General features: G+C 36.4%; 1 long non-coding RNA gene across 2 annotated transcripts in view; it reads right to left on the bottom strand.

The window, feature by feature from the left end:
- LOC144308568 (uncharacterized) overlaps positions 1 to 16715 on the bottom strand; it is a 30130-nt gene extending 13415 nt beyond the window's left edge. Inside the window, exon 1 of one of the 2 annotated variants that reach the window (XR_013375009.1) lies at positions 16604 to 16715. This is a non-coding gene — a long non-coding RNA (uncharacterized LOC144308568). The remainder of the gene's footprint in view (positions 1 to 16603) is intronic. The other variant, XR_013375010.1, reaches the window with a different exon arrangement.
- Positions 16716 to 22478: the final 5763 nt, after the last annotated feature.

Here is a 22478-nt window from a genome sequence, read left to right as displayed (position 1 = left end):
TAAATATGAAGGCGGATATAAAATAGGATTAATTACTAATTACTTTACCTGGGCTTTTCCTGGTTTTAACACTGAAAGTGCCGTATATGGGACCTTCTTTTGTCCCAGGCAAACTAAAATGGCTGGTTGTCCTAAATAAAGTAAAAATGCCTTGTAAAATCTTACTCTCAGTAAATCTAGTCTACCGGGAGAGATGAGATATGTGCAATGAAAAGTTTAATAACAAGGTAATAATTAAATGTACTGGGAACAGTATACTATCAAAATTAGTACAAATTACTGTTTTATAAAATAATACAATTTTAAAACATATTGAATCTTAAGGATACAATTTAAGAATTGAACACTGACCATGTAGTAATTACTGTCTTCCCCAGAAAAATTATATGTTGCCCAGAAAACTGGACTTCAGAGGAATTTAGTAAATTGCACAAGATTATAGTGTCAGTAAAGGGCTGAGCTGGGATTTGAATTCAGGTCTTTTGATTTTTAAATTCATAGGCTTCTCACTGTCCCAGGAGAAGTTGGAGATCACATTTTTACCTTTTTTTTAAAATACAGGAAGCAGCTGATGCCTGAACTAGTGGCCTGCACAGCACCCCAGAGCACTGCAGTAACAGAGCCTGGATAAAAACCCACATTTCTTGGCTTACAGACCAGGGCTAATGACACCATGAAGTGACAGATCACATGGTCTGGAGTGAAGACATGAGTAACAGAATAATATTTGGACTATATCCCTTTGTTTTTATTTCCCCTCTAAGACTCTTATTTGGCATCCTCATCTATCTGGTGTGCAGCACAGTTGGAGGGTGAGGTCTGTCCACTTGCTGGACAGGTCGTAGGGTACACCAGTTGGAGTCTTTCTGGTTCTAACCATCATCCTATTTAGAGGTCTGTTCCTTACTTTAGGCTAGTGTTTGCCAAATATGAAATCTGTGACATCCTGAACCAGCACCATCTGGGATGTACATTAAAAATGCTGAATCTTGGGCCAAGTATCTATTTCATCTCACAAATGTGTGGAGTAGTGACTGAAGCAGCAATTCAGTAACTGACAAGGTTAAGAAACTATTTCTGCCCCAAAATTTCAGACATTTAATATTAGACTTTGCCTTTATACTGGAATACTAATTCTATTTTATTTGAAGCACTTAAGATTTAATTCTTGTGTTCCAAAAGTCCTTTCTATGATGATTGATTTTAAGTTTTGCCCAAATATTGGTTTAAATACTTGGCCATTCTGCCTAATACAATGCAACTATGGAAGCTGAAAGAGTCTGAAAATATGAGCTCCAGGGCTCTTGGGCATTGAACATAACTCCTGAGGGAAAAACGTCAGAAAAGGAATAAATGCCTCTTAACAAAGTCACCGAGTGAACTGCTTGAATACTATTGGAAAGGTGATAGGAAGGCATTGATGCAGTTTTGATCAGAAATGTGATCCTTGAAACTTCTGAGAGATTTATTATTTTTATTTTTTGCCTTTATTCATAGCAAGTAGACATCAGCTCGGATAGTCTTTGCAAACCCTTCTGATATAAGTGGATGTTAGGAAAGAATAGTGGGCACAAAAGAGGCTGCCATGGCTTTAATTTCTGAGCATGTGTAGTTTGGGTCCACAGGGCTGCTGCTTCTAGACTAAGGCAATTATCAGAGGGAGCAGTGGGAGGGAGCTCAGGTCATTAGCTCCCATGAAACCCACACTTTACTGCCTCTCTTCATAAATAATGATGTCCACAGAGGTTCCCTAACTTTTTCAATTCACACCACCCTTAGAGTCTCAGTAATTTATTCAGGGCACATAGGCCAAAACAAATACCTAATAGTTCCATTTATTAAGTAGTTAGGTCTAAATAACTTAATAAGTATTTATAGTCTAACAACTTAGCACCTGTTGGACACTGAATACTTCTCAACCTAGGAGTCACATTGAACACTACAACCCTCGTTTCTTATTTCATATTGATTTTCGGGCAGTGCTTGCTTTTTCTTATAGCAACAAAATATGATGTCATCAAAAGGAATGTAGTAATCTAATGATGAAACTAAACTATCTCAAATTAGAAATTCACATGGAGCCCTGTGGTTAAGCACCCAGCTCTTGGCTTCAGCTCAGGTCATGATTTCAGGGTTGTGAGACTGAGCCATATGTTGAGCTCCACCAGCACTCAGTACAGAGTCTGCTTAAGATTCTCTCTTTCTTTCCCTTTACCCCTCCCCCAGCTCTCTCTCTCTCTCTCTCCTTGTCACTCTCTCTCAAATAAATAAACAAATCTTAAAAAAAATAAAGCAGTGATATTTTGGGGATGCATTAGACATGCCTGTCTTTAGATAACATTAGATTTTCCAGCCTTCTTTGCAGGTCATGTGACTAGCTTAGTCAATGCAATGTGAGTAGAATGGCCTATAAATAATTTCCATACACACTTTTCCATAATCTTTCTCCTTCTTCAGGCATCGTACTAGAGACAACCACAGAAACCTTGAGAGCCATGTATAAGGATGACAGAGCCATAAGATAGAAGGGGTCTTGGTGCCTGAATCACACCTTGTAGGATGTGATTATTATTCAGGGAGAGAGAGAGACAGAGAGAGAGAAATTGATTTTAAGGAATTCATTCACACAGTGGTGGAGGCTACTGCAGGATAGGTAGGCAGGCTGGAACCCCAGGGAAGAGCTGATGTTGCAGCTCAAATCCCAAGGCAATCTGTTGGCAGAGTTTCCCTGAATTCCTTGGGAATATCAGTCTTTTTCTCTGAAGGCCTTTGACTACTTTGATGAGGTTCACCCATATTATGGAGGATAAATCTGCTTTACTCAAAGTTTCTGATTTAAATGTTAATCTCATCTAAGAAATACTTCCACAGTGACATCCACAGTAGAGTTCGACCAAATATCTGGGTATTGTGGCCCAGCCAAGTTGACAAAATTAACCTTCACTGAGGACAATCGCCTGTTGATTAGGGGTAGCTCTTTTAAAACATAGGTTTTGGAGAAACAATTTCTATAGGATTTGAGCCATTATAAGTCACCCTTATTACAAGCAGCTAGCATTATCTTAGCTAATAGACTACAAAAAATACCCATCAATTACTTCTGGTAATTCCAGTTTATTTATTTGCAAATGCTTTCACTTTTGTACTGGCTCCCTGATGTAGAGGGCTAGGAAAGGGGCACTTTTATAAATCTAATAAATAGCAATGACAATGATTATTATATCCGGACCTAGGATTGTATGAAACATCTCAGGGTGGCATTATATGCAGTGGGTCACCAGTAAGCACAAAGAGGCAATCTGTTACTAATTGGTAGCCTAGTGGTTCAGGGAAGTTAATGCACCGTCTCAAGTGATTTGCTCCTATAGAGTAATTGATTTATTGGCATTCCACTGAACATTTGTGAAGCCTTTTGTGCTAATCAGAATAAATGCACTGAACTAATCTTTCCTAAACTGTTAATGACATTTACATGCCCCCTTCTTAGATGGAGGGTCTAAATTCAGTAATTTAGAGCATGTTTTCCAGTGGACAAAAGCATTTATTTTTTCTGAAGTGAGCTGTTGTGAAGGGTAGTATTTTCCACAGGAAGGTGATGAGATACATAACAAAATCAGTGACTAAATGGCCCATTATTTAAAGAGAAATAAGGAGACATAACAGAGAGGATGAGGGCTAAGATGGGTACCATATTTGTAAGATTGTGATGTTTTCTATCATCTGGTTTGTGCAGGGATGAGATGATAACAGTAAGGTTTTATATCATTTAAATTAAGTTGTCAACTCAACTCCTTAGACACAGGCTTCTTCTGAACCATTCAGTGTGCTGTTAAGATTGTCCAGAGATTTCCATAGTGACATGGTAACCACTACTTGCCAGCCACTGAATTTGTGTAAACATATTAATCCTGATATAAATCCTTTTTTTCTTTTTCTCAGTCTGTTGAGTCAGATTTCACTCCTGAACCTGAAAGTTACATGGACCTCATAAGTGGTAATGCAGAAACTGAAGACAGTTGGAGATGGAGCTTGCTTTCCTGGTGGGGAAATCACTTAAATAATAGGTTGATTCAAAGGACTTTCTGTTCTTTGGTGTCTTTGGAGGAACAAATGGGAAAACCAAATTCACATTCCTCTTTTAGCCAAAAAGACAATAGCTAAAGTACTGTGGTCAAAACTCATGACACATTAAAAATAATTCTTTTTCCAAATTTTTGACCTCAAAAATGGGGGCTTTGGTGCAGTGTGCGGTTCTTACAGTGTGATTCCTGGACCAACAGCATCACCATCAGCTGGAAACTGATTAGGAAAGCAAATTATTGGGTCCCATCATGGAACTACTGACTCAACAATTCTAGGGTTGGGGGCATACCGGGGTGGCTCAGTGGTTGAACATCTGCCTTTGGCTCAGGTTGTGATCCTAGGGTCTTGGGATCAAGTCCAGCGCGAAGCCTATATCTCTTCCTCTCTTTCTGTGTCTCTCATAAATAAATAAGTAAAATATTGAAAAAAGAAAAAGAAATTCCAGGGGTGGGGCCCAAAAAGCTGTGTTTTAAAAAGCCTTCCAGGAGAGTCTGATGCAGGCTCAAGTGTAAACCAGACTTTGCATTTAGATGAATCTGGGCTAGAATGTAGCTCCATCATTTAATATATGTATGATTTTGAGCAAGTTACTCCCTCTCCCCACTCCTTTCTTTTTATCTTTTGTATGTTAAAAAAGAGAGATGGAGAGTTCTGGGGAAGATGGTGGATTAGAAGGACCCTAGGCTCACATCATCCCACAGCTATAACTAGTTAACACGTCAGTGAAATAACCCAGAAAATGACCTGAAGTCTGGTGAATAAACTCCACAACTAAATGTAGAGAAGAAGCCACATTGAAGAGGATAGGAAGGGCAGAGACATGGACCAGAACTAAACAGAATCTCTGGACTATCTGTGGGAGGCAGAGACACCACAGGCATGGAGAAGCAAGAGAAATAGACCCCCTGGAGAGCTTGCATGGGGAATATGAATCCCTATAACATTTGGCTTTGAAAACCAGAGGGGCCAAATTCCCTGAGTTCTTACAACCAGTGGGACTTAAACCTGGAATTTCAAAAAATCAGTGGGCTCAGCATTAAGAGGGCCAGGAAACCAAGATGAAACTGAGTCCTCACTCTTAAAGAGCACAACAAATGGCTCAAAGAAATAACAGCATAGAAGCAGCAGTTTGAAAAGCACTGGGAGAGTTATTTACTAATTTCAGAGTGAGTCTAGAAGGACAGAAATCCCTGAGAAACTCTTCCAAATTAAAGAGAACTGGCAGGCACCATTTCTCTCCATTGCTCCCCAGCATGAACACATGGCCACCTGCAGGACTTGCCACCTAACTTGGTAGCACTGCTGCCCCCCCTCCCACAACCAACCCCTGGTGCTTGGTGGATGTGCTCTATCCAAAATGCTCTTGGCCAGAGCCCATATAGCAGCAGTGCTACAGGCTTGGCAGTGTGCAAGCAGCTCCTACAGTGGCCAGCACCATTCCAATATGACTCTTGCTACAGAAGAAAGGGAAAGATAACCACACACACACCAGACAGATGGAGACCCATCAGAGGGCTGGAGGCAGACAACTGGTCTGATTACAGACCCTACTAACCAATGAAAGCTTCTCAGGGGATGACACAGGGAAAATGCCCTATAGTTTGGTGCTACTGCAACTTTGGTAAACACCTGCTCTGACTCAACTGAAACCTAAGGCATCCCCAGACTAGCCCACTAACACCAACACCAGGGGCCAAACACTGCCTACAACAGGTAAAAAAGCCATTGCAGATGACTAGACTGAAGGAAAAAGCAACTCATCCCCAACATCAAGGCACATGCAACACACTTAGGGGACACCCCTGAAGCAATAGGTTCTGGTGAACTGGACACTGCACTGCAGGTCACTATAGGGCCTCTTCTTCATAAGGCCATTATTTTCAAGTGCAGGAGATATAGCTTTCTTTCCTAAAATAGACAGACACAGAGAGACAAAATGAGAAGACAGAGGAGGGGGTGCCTGGATGGCTCAGTCAGTTGAGTATCTGACTCTTGATGTTGGGTCAGGTCATTATCTCAGGGTCACAGGGCTCCATGCTCAGGTGGGAGTCTGCTTTTCTCCCTCTTGCTATCCCTCTGTCCCTCCCCTTATTCATACACACTCTCTAAAATACATACATACATCTTTTAAAAAGGAAGACAGAAGGATATATCATAAATGAAAGAACAGGACAAAATCACAGCAAGAGACCTAAGCAAAATGGAAGTAAGTAATATGTCTGATAGAGAATTTAAAGTAATGGTCATAAAGATACTCACTGGATTTCAGAAAAAAGTAGAGGACCTCAGTGAGACCCTCAGCAATGAGATAAAAAAAGAACCAATCAGAGATGAAGAATACAGTAAATGAAGTTAAAAATATACTAGATGGAATACATAGTAGACTAGACGAAGCAAAAGAATGAATCAGTGACCTAGAGGACAGAGCAATGGAAAGTAATCAAGTTGAGCAGGTGAGAGTAAAAAATGCAAATGAAGCTAGATTTAGGGAACACATCAATACCATCAAGTGTGATAACATTTGTAATATAGGGATCCCAGGAAGAGAAGAGAGACAAACGGGTTAGAAAATTTATTTGAAAGAATAATAGCTGAAAACTTCCAAGTCTAGAGAAAGTAAATAGAAATCCAGATCTAGGAAGCATAGAAAGCTCCCAACAAAATCAACCCAAGGAGGGCCACACCAAGACACATAGTAATTAAAATGGCAAAAAGTTGTGATAGAGAATTTTAAAAGCAGCAAGAGAAAAGAAAGTAGTTACATACAAAGAAAACCCCATAAGATTATCAGCTGATGTTTCAGCATAAACTTTGCAGGCTAGAAGAGAATGACATCCTATATTCCAAATGTTGAAAGGAAAAAACCCGTAGCCAAGAATACTTTATCCAGCCAGTCTATCATTCAAGATAGAAGGAGAGATAGAGTTTCTCAGACAAACGAAAGTTAAAGATATTCACAACCACTAAACTAGACTTACAAGAAATATTAAAGAGAACTCTTTGAATGGAAAGGAGATACCATAAACAAGAGTAAGGAAAGTAAAGAAGCGCAAAAGCAGTAAAAATACGTATATCTGTAAAAGTCAGTCAAGGGACTCACGAAATAAAAGGATGTAAAGTATGATGCCATATACATAAAATATGGGTGAAGAATAAAAAAAATGGGTTCAAACTTAAGTGACCACCAACTTAATATAGAGTGCTATATGCAGAAAATGTTATATACAAACTAAGTTGTAAACACAAATCAAAAACCAGTAATAAATATGCAAAAAGTAAAGAGAAAGGAATCTAAGCATATTACTAAAGGAAGCCAGCAAACCAATAGATAGTTATGTAATTATTCCCATTTTGTTACTTGTTTTATGGTTGTTTTCATAGTTCTCTGTTCCTTTTTTCTCTTGCTCTCTTCTTTATTGGTTTATATAATACCCCACTTACATTAATAGATAGGTCATCCAAGCAGAACATCAACAAGGAAACAGTGTTTTTGAATGACACACTGGACTGTGTCATTAAATCCATAAATGGATTTAACAGATATATTCAGAACATTCCACTCTAAAAACGCAGAATACACATTCTTTTTAAGTGCCTATGGAGCACTCTTCAGAATAGATCATGTATTAGGCCAGAAAACAAGTCTCAACAAATTCAAAAAGATCAAAGTCATATCACACATTTTTTCTGACCATAATTCTATGAAAACAGAAATCAACCATAAGGAAAAAATCTGGAAAGAGCACAAAACTATGGAGGTTAAATAACATGCTACTAAACAGTGAATGGGCCAACCAAGAAATCAAAGAAGGAATCAAAAAGTATATGGCAACAAATGAAATGAAAACATAAGGTCTAGAAGGTTTGAGAGGCAGCAAAAGCTCTTCTAAGAGGGAAGTTTATAGGAATACAGGCTTATCCGAAGAAGCAAGAAAAATCTCAAATAAATAACTTTACCCTGCACCTATGGGAGCTAGAAAAAGAACAAACAAAGTTCCCAACCATCAGAAGGAAGGAAATAATCAAGGTTAGTGCAGAAATAAATGACATAGAAACTAAAGAAACAATAAAATAGGCCAATGAAACCAGGAGCTGATTCTTTGAAAAGATCAACAAAATTGATAAACCTTTAGTGAGATTCATCAAAAAAAGAGAGAAGACTCAAAATCACAAATAAAAGGGATAAGTAACAACCAACACCACAGAAATACAAAGGATTGTAAGAGTTTATTATGATAAATTAAATGCCAATGAACTGGACAACCTAGAAGATAGATTCCTAGAAACACATAACCTCCCAAAAACTCAAGAAGAAATGAAAAATTTTAACAGACTGATTAGTAGCAATGAAATTTAATCAGTAATCAAGTAACTCCCAAAAAACAAAAGTCCAGGACCACACGGCTTCACAGTTGAATTCTACCAAACATTTATTTATTTTTAAAAATATTTTATTTATTTATTTTATAGAGAGGAGGGGGAGAGGCAGAGGGAGAGAGGGTGAGAATATCAAGCAGATTTCCCACTAGTGAGGAGCCCAATGTGGGGCTCAATCTCAGGACCCTAAGATCATGACCTGAGCCAAAATCAGGAGTCAGATGCTTAACCAACTGAGCCACCCAGGCATCCCTTCACCAACATTTAAAGACAAGTTAATATCTATTCTTCTCAAACTATTCCAAAAGATAGAAGAGGAAGGAAAACTTCCAAATTTATTCTATGAGGTAAGCATTACACTGATACCAAAACCAGATAAAAACACTACAAAAAAAAAAAGAGAATTACAGACCAATATATCTCGTGAATATAGTTGCAAAAGTCCTCAACAAAATATTAACAAGCCAAATCTAACAATACATTAAAAAATAATTCACCACGACTAAGTGAGATTTGTTTCCAGGACACAAGGTTTCAATATTCACAAAACAACCAGTGTGGTACATCACATCATTGAGAGAAAGGGTAAAAATCATAGGATCATTTCAACAGATGCAGAAAAACCATTTGACAAAGTACAGCATCCATTCCTGATAAAAAACCTTCAATAAAGTTGGTTGAGAGGAAACATATCTCAACATAATAAAGGCCATGTATGAAAAACCCACTGCTAACATCCTACTCACTGGTGAAAAGCTGAGAACTTTCCTCCTAAGACCAGGAAAAAGACAAGAGTCTCACTCTCACTTTTATTCAACATAATACTGGAAATCCTAGCCACAGCAACTAGACAACAAAAAGGAATAAAAGGCAACCAGATTGGTAAGAAAGAAGTAAAACTTTCATTATTTGCAGATGACAAGACATTGTATATAGAAAACCCTAAAGACTCTTCCCAAAAATTACTAGAACTATTAAATGAATTCAGCAGGTCACAGGATACAAAATAAATGTACAGAAACCTGTTGCACTTCTACACACTAATAATGAAGCAGTAGGAAGGGAAATGAAGAAAGCAATCCCATTTACAATTGCACCAAAAATGATAAAGTACTTAGGAATAAACTTAACCAAGTAGGTGAAAGACTTGTACTCTGGAAACTATAAATCACTAATAAAAGAAATTGAAGAGCTAGAGGTATCACAAATCCAGATTCCAAGTTATACTATGAAGCTAGTTATCAAAACAGTATGGTATTGGCACAAAAATAGACACATAGATCAATAGAACAGAATAGAAATCTTGGAAACAAACCCATGATTATACAGTTAATTAATCTTCAACAAAAGAGGGAAGAATATATAAGAAAAAAAGCAGTCTCTTCAACAAATGGTGTTGGGATAGCTGGACAGCTACATGCCAAAGAATGAAACTTGACCACTTTCTTACACCATACACAAAAATCAATTCAAAATGGATTGAAGACTTAAATATGAGACCTGAAGCCATAAAATTCCCAGAGAGAGCACAAGCAGTACTCTCTCTGACATCAGTTGTAACATTTTTCTGGATATGTTTCCTGAGGCAAGGGAAACAAAAGCAAAACTAAGCTATTATGACTACATCAAAATAAAAAGCTTTTGCACAGTAAAGGAAACAATCAACAAAACAAAAAGACAACCTACTGAATGGGAGAAGATATTTGTAAATGACATGTCTGATAAAGGGTTAGTATCCAAAACATAAAAAGAACTGATACAAGTTAACACACAAAACCCCCCAAATAATCCAGTTAAAAGTGGGCAGAAGACATGAACAGACGTTTTTCCAAGGAAGACAGACAGATGGTCAACAGACATGAAAAGATGCTCAACATCGCTTATCATCATGGAAATGCAAATGAAAACCACTATGAGATATCACTTCACACTTGTCAGAATGGCTGAAACAAAAAACTCAAGAAACGACAAGTGTTGATGAGGATGTGGTGAGAAAAGAACCCTTGTGCACTGTTGGTGGGAATGCAAACTGGTGTAGCTACTGTGGAAAATGGTATAGAGGTTCCCAAGAAATAAAAAATAGAACTTTCCTATGATTCAGTAATCACATTACTGGGTATTTACTCAAAGAATATAAAAACACTAATTCAAAAGAATATGTGCATACCTATGCTTTTTGCACTATTGTTTACAATAGCCAAATTGTGGAAGAATTTTAAGTGTCCATCACTTGATAAATGGATAAAGAAGTGGTATATATATATTCCACTTACATATATATGAAATATTATTCAGCTATAAAAAAGAATGAAATCTTGCCATTTGCAACAACATGGATGGAGCTAGGGCGAATAATACTAAGCAGTAAGTCAGAGAAAGAAGAAACACCATATCATTTCACTCCTATGCGAAATTTAAGAAACAAAACAAATGAACAAAGGAAAAAAAGAGATACAAACCAAGAGAAGACTTAACTATAGAGAACAAACTGATAGCTATGAGAGGGGAGGTGGGGTGGGTGAATGAGTGAAATAGGTGCTGGGGATTAAAAAGTACACTTACCATGATGAGCACTGAGTAATGTATAGAATTATTGAATCACTATATTGTTACACCTGAAACTAATGTAATACTGCATGTTAACTATACTGGAATTAAAATAAAAAACAATATATACATATGTAATATATACAAATAAAAATATAGAAGTAATTGGGTCATCCAAAAAAATTAACTGTGCATGGTAAAAATTAAACCACATAAAAGTTTTCAGAATGAAAAATAACTTTCCCTTCCCCCAGCTCCTCTGCCCAGAGATAAACACTTTAAACCAATTGCTTTTTAAATATGCTTCTCTGGTATTTAATAGTATTATTTTAGAAAATAAACATATAATTGTATGCCTTACATATATTCTGTTAATGTCCCACTCTGAAGAATGAGGAATTTGGCTTGCACCCACCTGATATCATCTGATTTTGTTATATTATTATTTTCACATAATCCAGGTTTATGTGATTTCATTTTGCAACTTTGACTTTGTCTTTCAATTAATTATATAATATTAAAGCAAATAAAATTAAACTATTAGGTTTATGTAAATTTATGTAAATATTATTCACTACAGGAGAGTCTTCCTATAGAAATATCTATGTCACCAAACCTGAGAGAGGATTTTAAAACCATCAAATTCTAGTGCTTTTTTCAGATCATAGTCAACTGCTATTGTTCCTTGTATCTTAAGCTTTCATGTATAACATTGCTTTTTTTCTATAATAACTTTTGTAAGGCATTTTTCATGCAGATGTGTAGGTGGCAAATTATCTGCATTTTTGCATATCTGAAAATGTATTTTATTCTTAAACTTGTAGAGTGGCTAAGCATAAATTATAAGTTCCTAATCATCTCCCCTCCAAGTTTTAAAAGCATCATTCCACTGTTTCTCAGTTATTTTAATTTCTTTTCTCCATGGAATTCTGAAATTATGCTAATTCACCTCTCTCACCATGGTTCCTGTTGCCCAATTTCTCTCCTACTGATAACTGTTACCTCTCTCATTTACATTGTTCCAGAGTTATTTTGTGAATACACTACTGTTGGAGGAGAGCATCAATAAGATGTGACCACCAGTTGACCCCAGAGCTGGATACGGGCAATTGGAGGCTCCCTGCCCCTCCCCTGTCCTTAGGATGCATGTTCCTCTTGCATTCCCCACTCCCAGATGCTGCTCTAAGGATACAACCTTGAGATAGAAAGGTGGTGTTGAGGGTATTTGGATTGCTAAGTGACTGAACCCAACGAAGGCCTCTATATAAATTTAAAATTCTGGCAGGTGCATGTGGAAATGTAAGCACCCAAGACAAGCCTTGTAAATAAGTTCTCCTGCTTATTAAACCTGCCACCTACCAATGTGCAGTGGCCTGCCTCTTTCTTTGGTCTCTTCCTGCCTTCCCTCTGTATATCAACGTCAGTTTCAGATTATACCTGAGAAGCTCCCGAGGTTGGGAACCAATAACTATTACTTACATATGTGCTAGTAAGTAATATTTTCTATACTCTTTCCCTCTTTTTTATTTTTTACAAATGCTAGTGTACTATTTTCTTATTTAACATGATAATCATGATAATCTTTTCAGATCATTACCCGAAAGATTTCCACATTTTTTGACAATTGTCAAAAAAATTTTTTGTATGGATATGCCTTATTTAACCAGTGCCTCTTTGAACATTTTTAATGTTTTCCAATCTTTTTGCAATCACAAACAATTCCACGATGAATAAGCATGTACAAATGTCTGTAGGATAAATTTCCAAGTCATGCTGTTGGTTCAGCAGACATGTAAATTTGTAATTTTGATATATATTGCCAGTTTACCTCCATGAAGGTTTATCAGTTCATACTCAGCAACAACATACAAGAGAGATTCTTTCCTCTCATTTGTCCAACAGAGCATGTTATTAAACATTTCATGGTCACCAGTCTCATAGAAGTATTGTATGTCAGCATAATTTTTCTTTATTTTTCTTTTTATGAGTGAAGATGAGCCTTTAAAATAAGTTTAAAGAATCATTTTCATTTCCTTTTCTGTGAACTGTATGTTCATAGTCTTTCCTACTTTTCTATTGGGTTCTTGATCTGATCTTAATTTGTAGGAACTTTTTACATATTGGGGAAAGTAACACTTTATGGTATGAATTGTAAATATTTTTCTAAGTTGATGTTTGTCTTTTGGCTTTAGGTCATAGATTTTTCCTAGTATTTTCCTTTATGGCTTCAGGATTTTTAATATTTAAGGCCACTCCCCCTAAGGTTATAAAAGTATTCTTCCAGTTATTTTCAGTTTTATTTTATTTTAAAATAACAAAACCTTTTCAAGTTGGAATTTACCTTGGCATGAGATGTTAGGAATGAATCAAATTTTTAGTTTTAGAGGGCTACTCAGTTGTCTAATTAAAATTCAGAATAATCCATCTCTCTCCCATGGATATAAAACATTAGTTTTATCAGAAATAAAATTTCATATGTAGTTTACTTTTATTGTTATCTATTGATTTTTAAATTGTCTTATCTCTAAAATATATTTTAATGTCTGGTAGTGCTAGCTCCTTCTTATTTGTATCTGTTTTCTGGGTTTTTATATGTAATCTTGCTTTATTTTTTCCAAATGAAATTTAAAATCTTTTTATGAGTAGCAAATACAATTTCTTTCATTATTATTCTTAATGAGACTGCATTACTTAGGGAGAGTTGACATTTTTATTACAACAAAACTACTTACTAATCATGAAGTATAGTTTGTCTTTAGATTTCTCACACTTCCTTCTGCACTTTCCACTGGCATTTTAGTTTTCCCTTACATCTCCTGTTATGTTCATTCCTAGGTATTTTGCATGTGTGTATAACTACTGGAAATTGAGATATTTTCCTCTTTCTTTTAATTGCTTGTGGCTTGTGAATGTGATTATTTGTGTACATTTTTTATACTCAGCCACATTATTGCATTCTGTTATTATTTATAGATGTTTTTCAGTTGTTCTCTTATATTTCACAAGTACATCCTGATATTAGCTGTAAATAGGATAATATTAACTGTTTTGTAAATTTAATACCTTTAATTTAACTCTCTTGTCTATTTTTGTGTTGTCAGTTCTTCCAGAGCAATAGTAAATAAGAATAGGCACTCTTGTTTTGTTTGTGATTCGAATGGCAATCCTTCTATTCTGCATGTATGAGATACATATGTTTAATCCGGTTAAAAAATTTCCCATTTATTCCTATGATTAAGAGTCTTTAAAAATTCTTAGCAAAATTTCTAGAGATAGATGGTGGTGGTGGCTGCCAAAAATGTGAATGTACTTATGATATTGGCTTGTACACTTAAAAATAGTTAAAATGGTATAGTTTATGTTATGTATATTTTTGCAACAATATAATATTAGCCAAGAAAGAATAATTCTTGATGGAGGTTGAATTTTACCAAATGCATCTAAGCGGATGATAAAATGACATTTTTCCATATTCCTTTAACAAGATGCAATATAGCATTGCAGGAAAGAACACAGGTTCTGAGCCACCTTGCTTATGTTCAAATTCTAGCCCTGCTGCTCTCTAGCTGTGTAACCTTGGGAAAATCACTTAAGCCTCTGTGTCTCTGTTTTGTTCTTTCTAACTCATGATAATAATAGTGCCTACTTCCTAATGGTTTTACTGAGGATGGAATAAATTGATGTATGTAAAGCACTTAGAACAATACCTAGCACATAGAAAGTATTATGTGAGTTAATATGGTGGATTATTTTAATATATTTTCCATATCCCAGGTATAAAATCCCAATTAGTAATGGAGAATTGTCCTGCTGGATTCCATAAACTAAGATTTCATTTAGAATTTTTCATTATAAATCGTATGTGAGATTGGGTTATAGTTTTATTTTTTGTTAATCTTTGTTGGGTTTTGATATCTATATTTGGCTTTGTTTATAAAAAGAATACAGGAAATTTCCTTGTTTTTCTATGCAATAGGTTATTTAAATAGTACTAGAATTGTTATTTAGATCTTTATTCTTCTGTAACATCAATTAAATCTAGTGCTCAGTTGACAAATTAAAATTATTTTCTACTTAGATTTTTCTATAACTTCTGTTATTAGCTTGGGGAAAATTATATTATCTTAGAAAACCATTCATTACATACAGTTTTCACATGCACTTATGGGCATTGTTCAGGTGGCCTGGTCTGTGGGAGGATTTACTTGGGCAGTGAAGGGATTTAATTACTTCCCTTCTGGGAACCAATGCCTTGATTGCCTTTATTGTCTCCATGCCTGTTTTGGGGAATCTAGATTTTCCTCACACCTAATTTTGCTTTTTTTTCTTAGGTCCTCATCCTTAAAACCAGGGGCCAGTATAGACAACTCTTCATTTAGAGTTCAGTTCTGAGTGTTGGCTGGGTGCTAGAAATCTCTAATGTCTCTTCCTGGTGGCAGTATCACTAACCAGCTATGGTCATCTTTCCAGGCCCATTCTTGATCTTTCCAGGCCCCCTCTAGATTTGAGTTCCTTTGAATCACTCTTGCAAAGGGTTGCTCCTCCTGCTGATGTTTTGAGTTATAGCTCCCCCTGCTCAGTCTTTCTCAATGACCTGGTTCTAACTCATTTCAATTTTCTAATATTTCCTCAAAGTTTCTGGTTTATTCTTGGTTTCTTTTCTCATTTATACCATAGCTTTGCCATCCTCTTTGAAAAACATTCCTTTTCCTCTGATCTTCAGGATAATGGTCCATAATAATTATAACTAACACATAATATGCTGTTTACCCTTCTAAGCCTTCTAAGTACTTTCATATATTAGCTAACTTAATCCTCACAAAACCCTATGAAGAAGAAACTTATTATCTCTAAATAGTATTTTCAAAATGAATTAGTAATATCTACCTTCTGGGTATGTTGCGGGAATAAAATGTTTCACATAGCACTTTGCACACGCTTTTGCATGCTCCTTAAAATTTAGCCCTTATACTCTGAAATTTGGCTTTGGCTTATGGTAACTCTAGACTTAGAATTCCTAGGCTCTGAGCCATAGTGATACAGCATAGAAGCAGAAGTTTGAAAAATGCCTGGGATATACAAGAGGGATATTTGCTTACTAACTTAAGAGTGTGTGCTGGAGGGGCAGAGACTATTGGGAAACTTCTGGATAAACAAAGGAGCTAGTTGGAGCCATTTCTCTCTTCCACTCCCCAGCCTAAACACATGGCCACCTGGAGGAACTACTGTGGCAATAACACTCACTGCCTAACTTGCTAAAGGTGTCCCCACCCACACATTCTCCTGAGGATATGCCCCCTGCAGCTAGGCCTCCACTCCAGGTCTCCTCCCATAGCAGACTGTGTGAACCTTGATAACTCTGTATCCTACCACCATATCCCTTTGCAGATCTTCCTCTCCAATAGGCTCTTGGCCAGAGCCCATCCAAAGCAGTGCCACAAATGTAGAATTGTGCAAACAGCCCCCAGAGGAGCCAGCACCATTCCAAAATGACTGCTGGCCAGACAGAGGAAAAGATAATCACACACACCAGTCAGACTGCAGCCCAAGCAGTGGGCTGGGGGAAGATAGCTGGTCTGACTATAGTCCTACTTACCAACAAAAGCTTCTCAGTGTACAAAACAGAGAAAGCACCCTGAAGTTTGGTGCTACTGCATCTCTGGCAAATGTCTGGTTTGATTCAACTCAAGCCCCAAGGCATCCCCTTGGCAACAGGCAAAGAGAGATATTGCAGATAACAGGACTGCAGGCAAATGTGGCTAAGTCACAATAGTAGAGTGCATGCAATACACAAAGGAGACACCTCTGAAGAGCAAGGCTCTGTTGACCAGGGAACATTGTACTAAAGGGAACTACGGGACCTCTTCTTCATAAAGACACTACTTTCTACAGCAGGAGATGTAGCTGACTTTCCTAACATAAAACAGTCACGGAGAGTTATCAAAGTGAAGACACAGAGGAATATGTCCCAGATGAAAGAATCAGACAAAATCATGGAAAGGGAGCTAAACAAGATTGAGATAAATAATATACCTGATAGAAAATTTAAAGTAATGGGGATAAAAGTACTCACTGGACTTGACAAAAGAGTGGCAGAACTCACTTTGCCCTCAACAAAGAGATAGAAAACCTACAAGATAAACATTCAGAGATGAAGAACTCAATAAATGAAATATAAAATACAAGAGAGAATGAATAGTATACTAGAGGAAGCAGCAGAATACATCAATGACCTGAAAGACAGAGTAAAGGAAAGCAATCAAGCTGAACAGGTGAGCAAAAAAGGTAATAGACTTAGATAACTCAGCTATACCATCAAGTGTAATAACATTCACACTATAAGGATCCATAAGGAGAAGAGAGACATAGAGGACAGAAAATTTATTTGAAGAAATAATAGTTGAAAATCTCCTGAACCTGAGAAGGAAACAGAAATCCAGATACAGAAGGTATAAAGTTTCCCCCAACAAAATCAACTCAAGGAAGTTCACACCAAGACATATAGTAATTAAAATGGCAGAAGTAGTAATGAAGATACAATTTTAAGAGCAACAAAAGAAAACAGTTATGTATGAAGGAAATCCCAAAAGACTATTAACTGAATTTTCATCAGCTATTAGAAATGACAAATACCCACCATTTGCTTCAACGTGGATGGAACTGGAGGGTATTATGCTGAGTGAAGTAAGTCAATCAGAGAAGGACAAACATTATATGTTCTCATTCATTTGGGGAATATAAATAATAGTGAAAGGGAATATAAGGGAAGGGAGAAGAAATGTGTGGGAAATATCAGAAAAGGAGACAGAACGTAAAGACTGCTAACTCTGGGAAATGAACTAGGGGTGGTAGAAGGGGAGGAGGGCGGGGGGTGGGAGTGAATGGGTGACGGGCACTGGGGGTTATTCTGTATGTTAGTAAATTGAACACCAATAAAAAATAAATTAAAAAAAAACAAAGAAACTTTGCAGGCTAGAAGAAAGTGGCATGATATACTCAAACTACTGAAAAGAAAAAACCTGCAGCCAAGAATACTTTATCCAGCTTGTTTATCATTCAGAGTAGAAGAGATGAAGAGTTTCCCAGAAAAACAAAAGTGAAAGGAATTCAAAACCATTAAGTTAGCCTTACAAAAAAATGTTAAAGGAGACCCTTGAATGGAAAGGAAAGACCATAAGAAGAAGTAACAAAAATAGAACACACAAAAGCAATAAAAATAAGTATATTTGTAAAAGTCAGTCAGGGTACTCACAAAATAAAAAGATGTAAAGTATGACACCATATACCTAAAATGTAGGGAGAGAGGAGTAAAGAATAGGTTAAAACTTAAGTGACAATCAACTTGATCTGCAGAAAGCATTCTGCAGATGATGTTATATACAAACTGAGTCGTAGCCACAAATCAAAAATTGGTAATAGAGAGCAAAAAATAAATAAATAAATAGAAATGAATCCAAGTATATCACTAAAGGAAGTCAATAACTGAGAGAAGAGAGCAAGAGAACAACTTAACAGAGAAGAACCAGAAAAACAACCACAAAAGAAGTAACAAAATGGAAATAAGTACATACCTATCAATAATTACTTTGAATAAAAATGGACTAGATGTTCCAATCATAAGACATAGGGTGATGAATGGGTAAAAAAGCAAAACCCATGTATATGCTGACTATAAGAGACTCATTTCAGACCTAAGGACACATACAAATTGAAAGTGAAGGGATGGAGTAGCATTTATCATGCAAATGGAAGTGAAAAGAAAGAAAGCCAGGGTAGCAATACTTATATCAGGCAAAATAGCCTTTAAAACAAAGCCTGTAACAAGAGACAAAGAAGGACACTAAATAATCATAAAGGGAACAATCCAACAAGAAGATATAACAATTGTCAATATTTATGCACCCAACACAGAAGCACCCAAATACATAAAACAGTTAATAATAGGGATTCCTGGGTGGCTCAGTAGTTGAGCATCTGTCTTTGGCTCAGGGCATGATCCTGGCATCTGGGATAGAGTTCCACATCGGGCTCCTTGTGGGGAGCCTGTTTCTTGCTCTGCCTATGTCTCGGCCTCTCTCTCTGTGTGTCTCTCATGAATCAATAAATAAAATCTCAAAAAAAAACCCCAGTTAATAACAAACTTCAAGGAAATAATCAATTGTAATACAATAATAGTGGGGGGCTTTAACCCTTCACTTACATTGATGGATAGATCATCCAACAGAAAATCAACAAAGAAACACTGAATGAATGAAATACTGGACCAGATGGCACTAACAGATATATTCAGAACATTCCATTCTAAATGAGCAGAATACACATCCTCTTTAAGGGCATACGGAACATTCTCCAGAAGAAATCACATATTAGGCCAAAAAACAAGTCTCAACAAATTCAGAAAGACTGAAGTCATGTCATGCATCTTTTCTGACCACAATGTTATGAAACTAGAAATAAACCACAAGAAAAAATCTGGAAAGAGTACAAAAACATGGAGGTTAAATAACATGCTACTAACAGTGAATGGACCAATCAAGAAATCAAAGAAGAAATCAAAAACTACATGGCAACAGATGAAAATGAAAATGCAAGGTCTAGAAAGCTTGGGATGCAGCAAAAGCTCTTCTTAGAGGGAAGTTTATAGGAATACAGACCTATCTCAAGAAGCAAGAAAATATCAAAAAAAAAAATTTAACTATTCACCTAAAGGAGCTAGAAAAACGAGCAAAAACAAAATCCCAAAGCAGCAAAAGGAAGGAGATAATAAAGATAGAACAGGAATGAATAATATAGAACCAAAGAAACAATAGAACAGATCAATGAACCCAGGATCTTTTTCTTTGAAAAGATAAAGAAAATTAATAAACCTTTAGCTAGGTTCATCAAAAAGAAAAAATAAATAAAGAGGACCCAGATAAACAAATTCACAAATGAAAGAGGAGAAAAAAAACCAACATCACAGAAATACAATTATAAAAGAATAATATGAAAAACTGCCAACAAACTGGACAACTTAGAAGAAATGGATAATTCCTAGAAACATATAAACTCCCAAAACCGAAGCAAAAAGAAATAAAAAATTTGAAAAGACTGGTTACAAGCAATGAAATGGAATCAATCATCATCACCATCATCATCATCATCATCATCATCATCATCATTATCATCTCCTAACAAACAAGAGTCCAGGACAAGATGGTTTCACAGGCAAATTCTACCAAACATTTAAAGAAGAGTTGATAGCTATCCCTAGAAAACTATTCCAAAAAATAAAAGATAAAGGAAAATTTCCAAATTCATTTTATGAGGCATTACCCTGAGACCAAAACCAGATAAAATACCACAGAAACAGAGAACTACAGTCCAATATCTCTGATTAACACAGGTGCAAAAATCCTCAACAAAGCACTAGAAAATAGAATCTAACAATATATTTTAAAAAATCATTCACCAAGACCAAGTGGGATTTATTCCTGGGATACAAGGGTTGTTCGATATTTGCAAATCAAGCAATGTGATACATTACATCAATAAGAGAAATGATAAAAACCATATGATCATTTCAATAGATATAGGAAAAGCATTTGACAAAGTACAACATCGATTCATTATAAAAACCTTCATCAAAGTAGGTCTAGAGGGAAGATATCTCAATATAATAAAGGCTTTATGGAAAACCCACACCTTATATCATATTCATTGTTGAAAAAGTGAGAGCTTTTCCCTGAAGGTAAGGAACAAGACAACGATGTCCACTCTCACCACTTTTATTCAACATAGTACTGAAAGTCCTAGTTGGACACAGCAATTGGACAACAAAAAGGAATAAAAGGCATCCAAATTGGTAAGGAAGAAGCAAAACTTTCACTAAATGCAGATAACATGATATTATTTATAGAAAATCCTAAAGACTCCCCCCCAAAAAAATCACTAGAACTGATAAATGAATTCAGTAACATCATAGGATCCAAGAACAATATACAACAATCCATTGCATTACTATACCCTAATGTGACACAGCAAAAAGAGAAATGAAGAAAGCAATCCCATTTACAATCGCACCCAAAACAACAAAATATCTAGGAACACACTTAAACAAAGAGATGAAAGACCTGTACTCTGGAACTTGCCTTTAAAGTAGGTGAAGCCTGGGGTGCCTGGGTGGCTCAGTAAATTAAGTGTCTGCCTTTGGCTTAGGTCATAATCCTGGTGTCCTGGGGTCAAGCCCCTCATTGGGATCCCTGCTCAGCATGGAGTCTGCCTCTCCCTTGGCTCCTCACTTCACTTGTGCTCTCACTGTCTCTCTCAAATAAATAAATAAAATCTTTTTAAAAAAGTAGGTCAAGGTTTATGTGGATGAAAGCTCCTATTTTCTAAGAGTTATTTCACTTTCCAACTGTAATACCAGAATAAACTCTCCATCGTGGCTATAACTTTGGAGTCTGTGCCTGGGTTAACAGGTGTTCATTAACCTGGATAATTAAGACTAAAGGAAAGAAAACTGACAATATGCCACATATTTCAAGTTTCTTCAGATTTCCCCAATTCTAAGCCCACTCACTGGATTTTGTCTCTTTTCCATAAACAGTAATCACAGTGGCTTGAGCCACATTCATTGTACATGGAGAGGACAGGCATTCATATTTTTGCCCAGAGGCAAAAATGAGAACAGAAGCCACCTCCTGTGGGGAGAGATAAAGAGGACAAAGCATGATTCATGGCTATGGGAAGATGAATTTAATTATTTGGTTAAGGAGTTATCCTGTATTGTCTGTGTCATTGGCTCCACCACCATTCCTATCTAAGGTGGGGAACTATATTTTCCAGTTCATAGAAACTGATACATACAATCATACAAGAATGATTCTTGTATGATTCTAAGTTAGAATTTGTTAAAGGAGAGGTACTCCTGTGACATTTGGAAGGTGGAAATGAAAGAAGCTATAATTATTTGGCTGTTGTGGATCACAGATACAGCAGTTTTGTGATATGCAGTGGATTTTATGGACTTGGTAGCTTCACAGATCTTTCCATGAGCTCCCACTTTGGTGACCAGAATGATGACTTCTTGGATGTCCTCCCTTCTTGTTTCTCATCCCCCTTCACCTACTTCAATGCTTTAAGCAAAGTTCTTAAACCTTCTGTCCCCTGTCTACAACCTCTTCCAGATTTTCACTCCCTCAACAAATCTCACATTTGTATAAATCTTGATTTCCATGTCCAATTCCATAATTTTGTAATAAATATGGTGACTCTGTTTTCCTAACAAAGACTGGCACAGGAGTTCTTGAATTTACTGAATTTTAGTGGATTAGAAGGATATTTAATGGCTTTTCAATTAATTGTTAATTCACTGGTGGTGAATGCTTGGTATGGAGCTGTAGTTAAGTGTGAGGAAAAGAGAATAGAATTTGTGGTAAAGGGAGCAACATGCCTAAAGGCCTGAATGACAGAGAATGGTTGACATTTTG

The sequence above is a fragment of the Canis aureus genome, chromosome X (assembly GCF_053574225.1).
Source record: "Canis aureus isolate CA01 chromosome X, VMU_Caureus_v.1.0, whole genome shotgun sequence".
Classification (NCBI taxonomy): Eukaryota; Metazoa; Chordata; class Mammalia; order Carnivora; family Canidae; genus Canis; species Canis aureus.
Note: the sequence above shows the minus strand (reverse complement) of the source record. Positions and strands in the feature narration are given on the sequence as shown.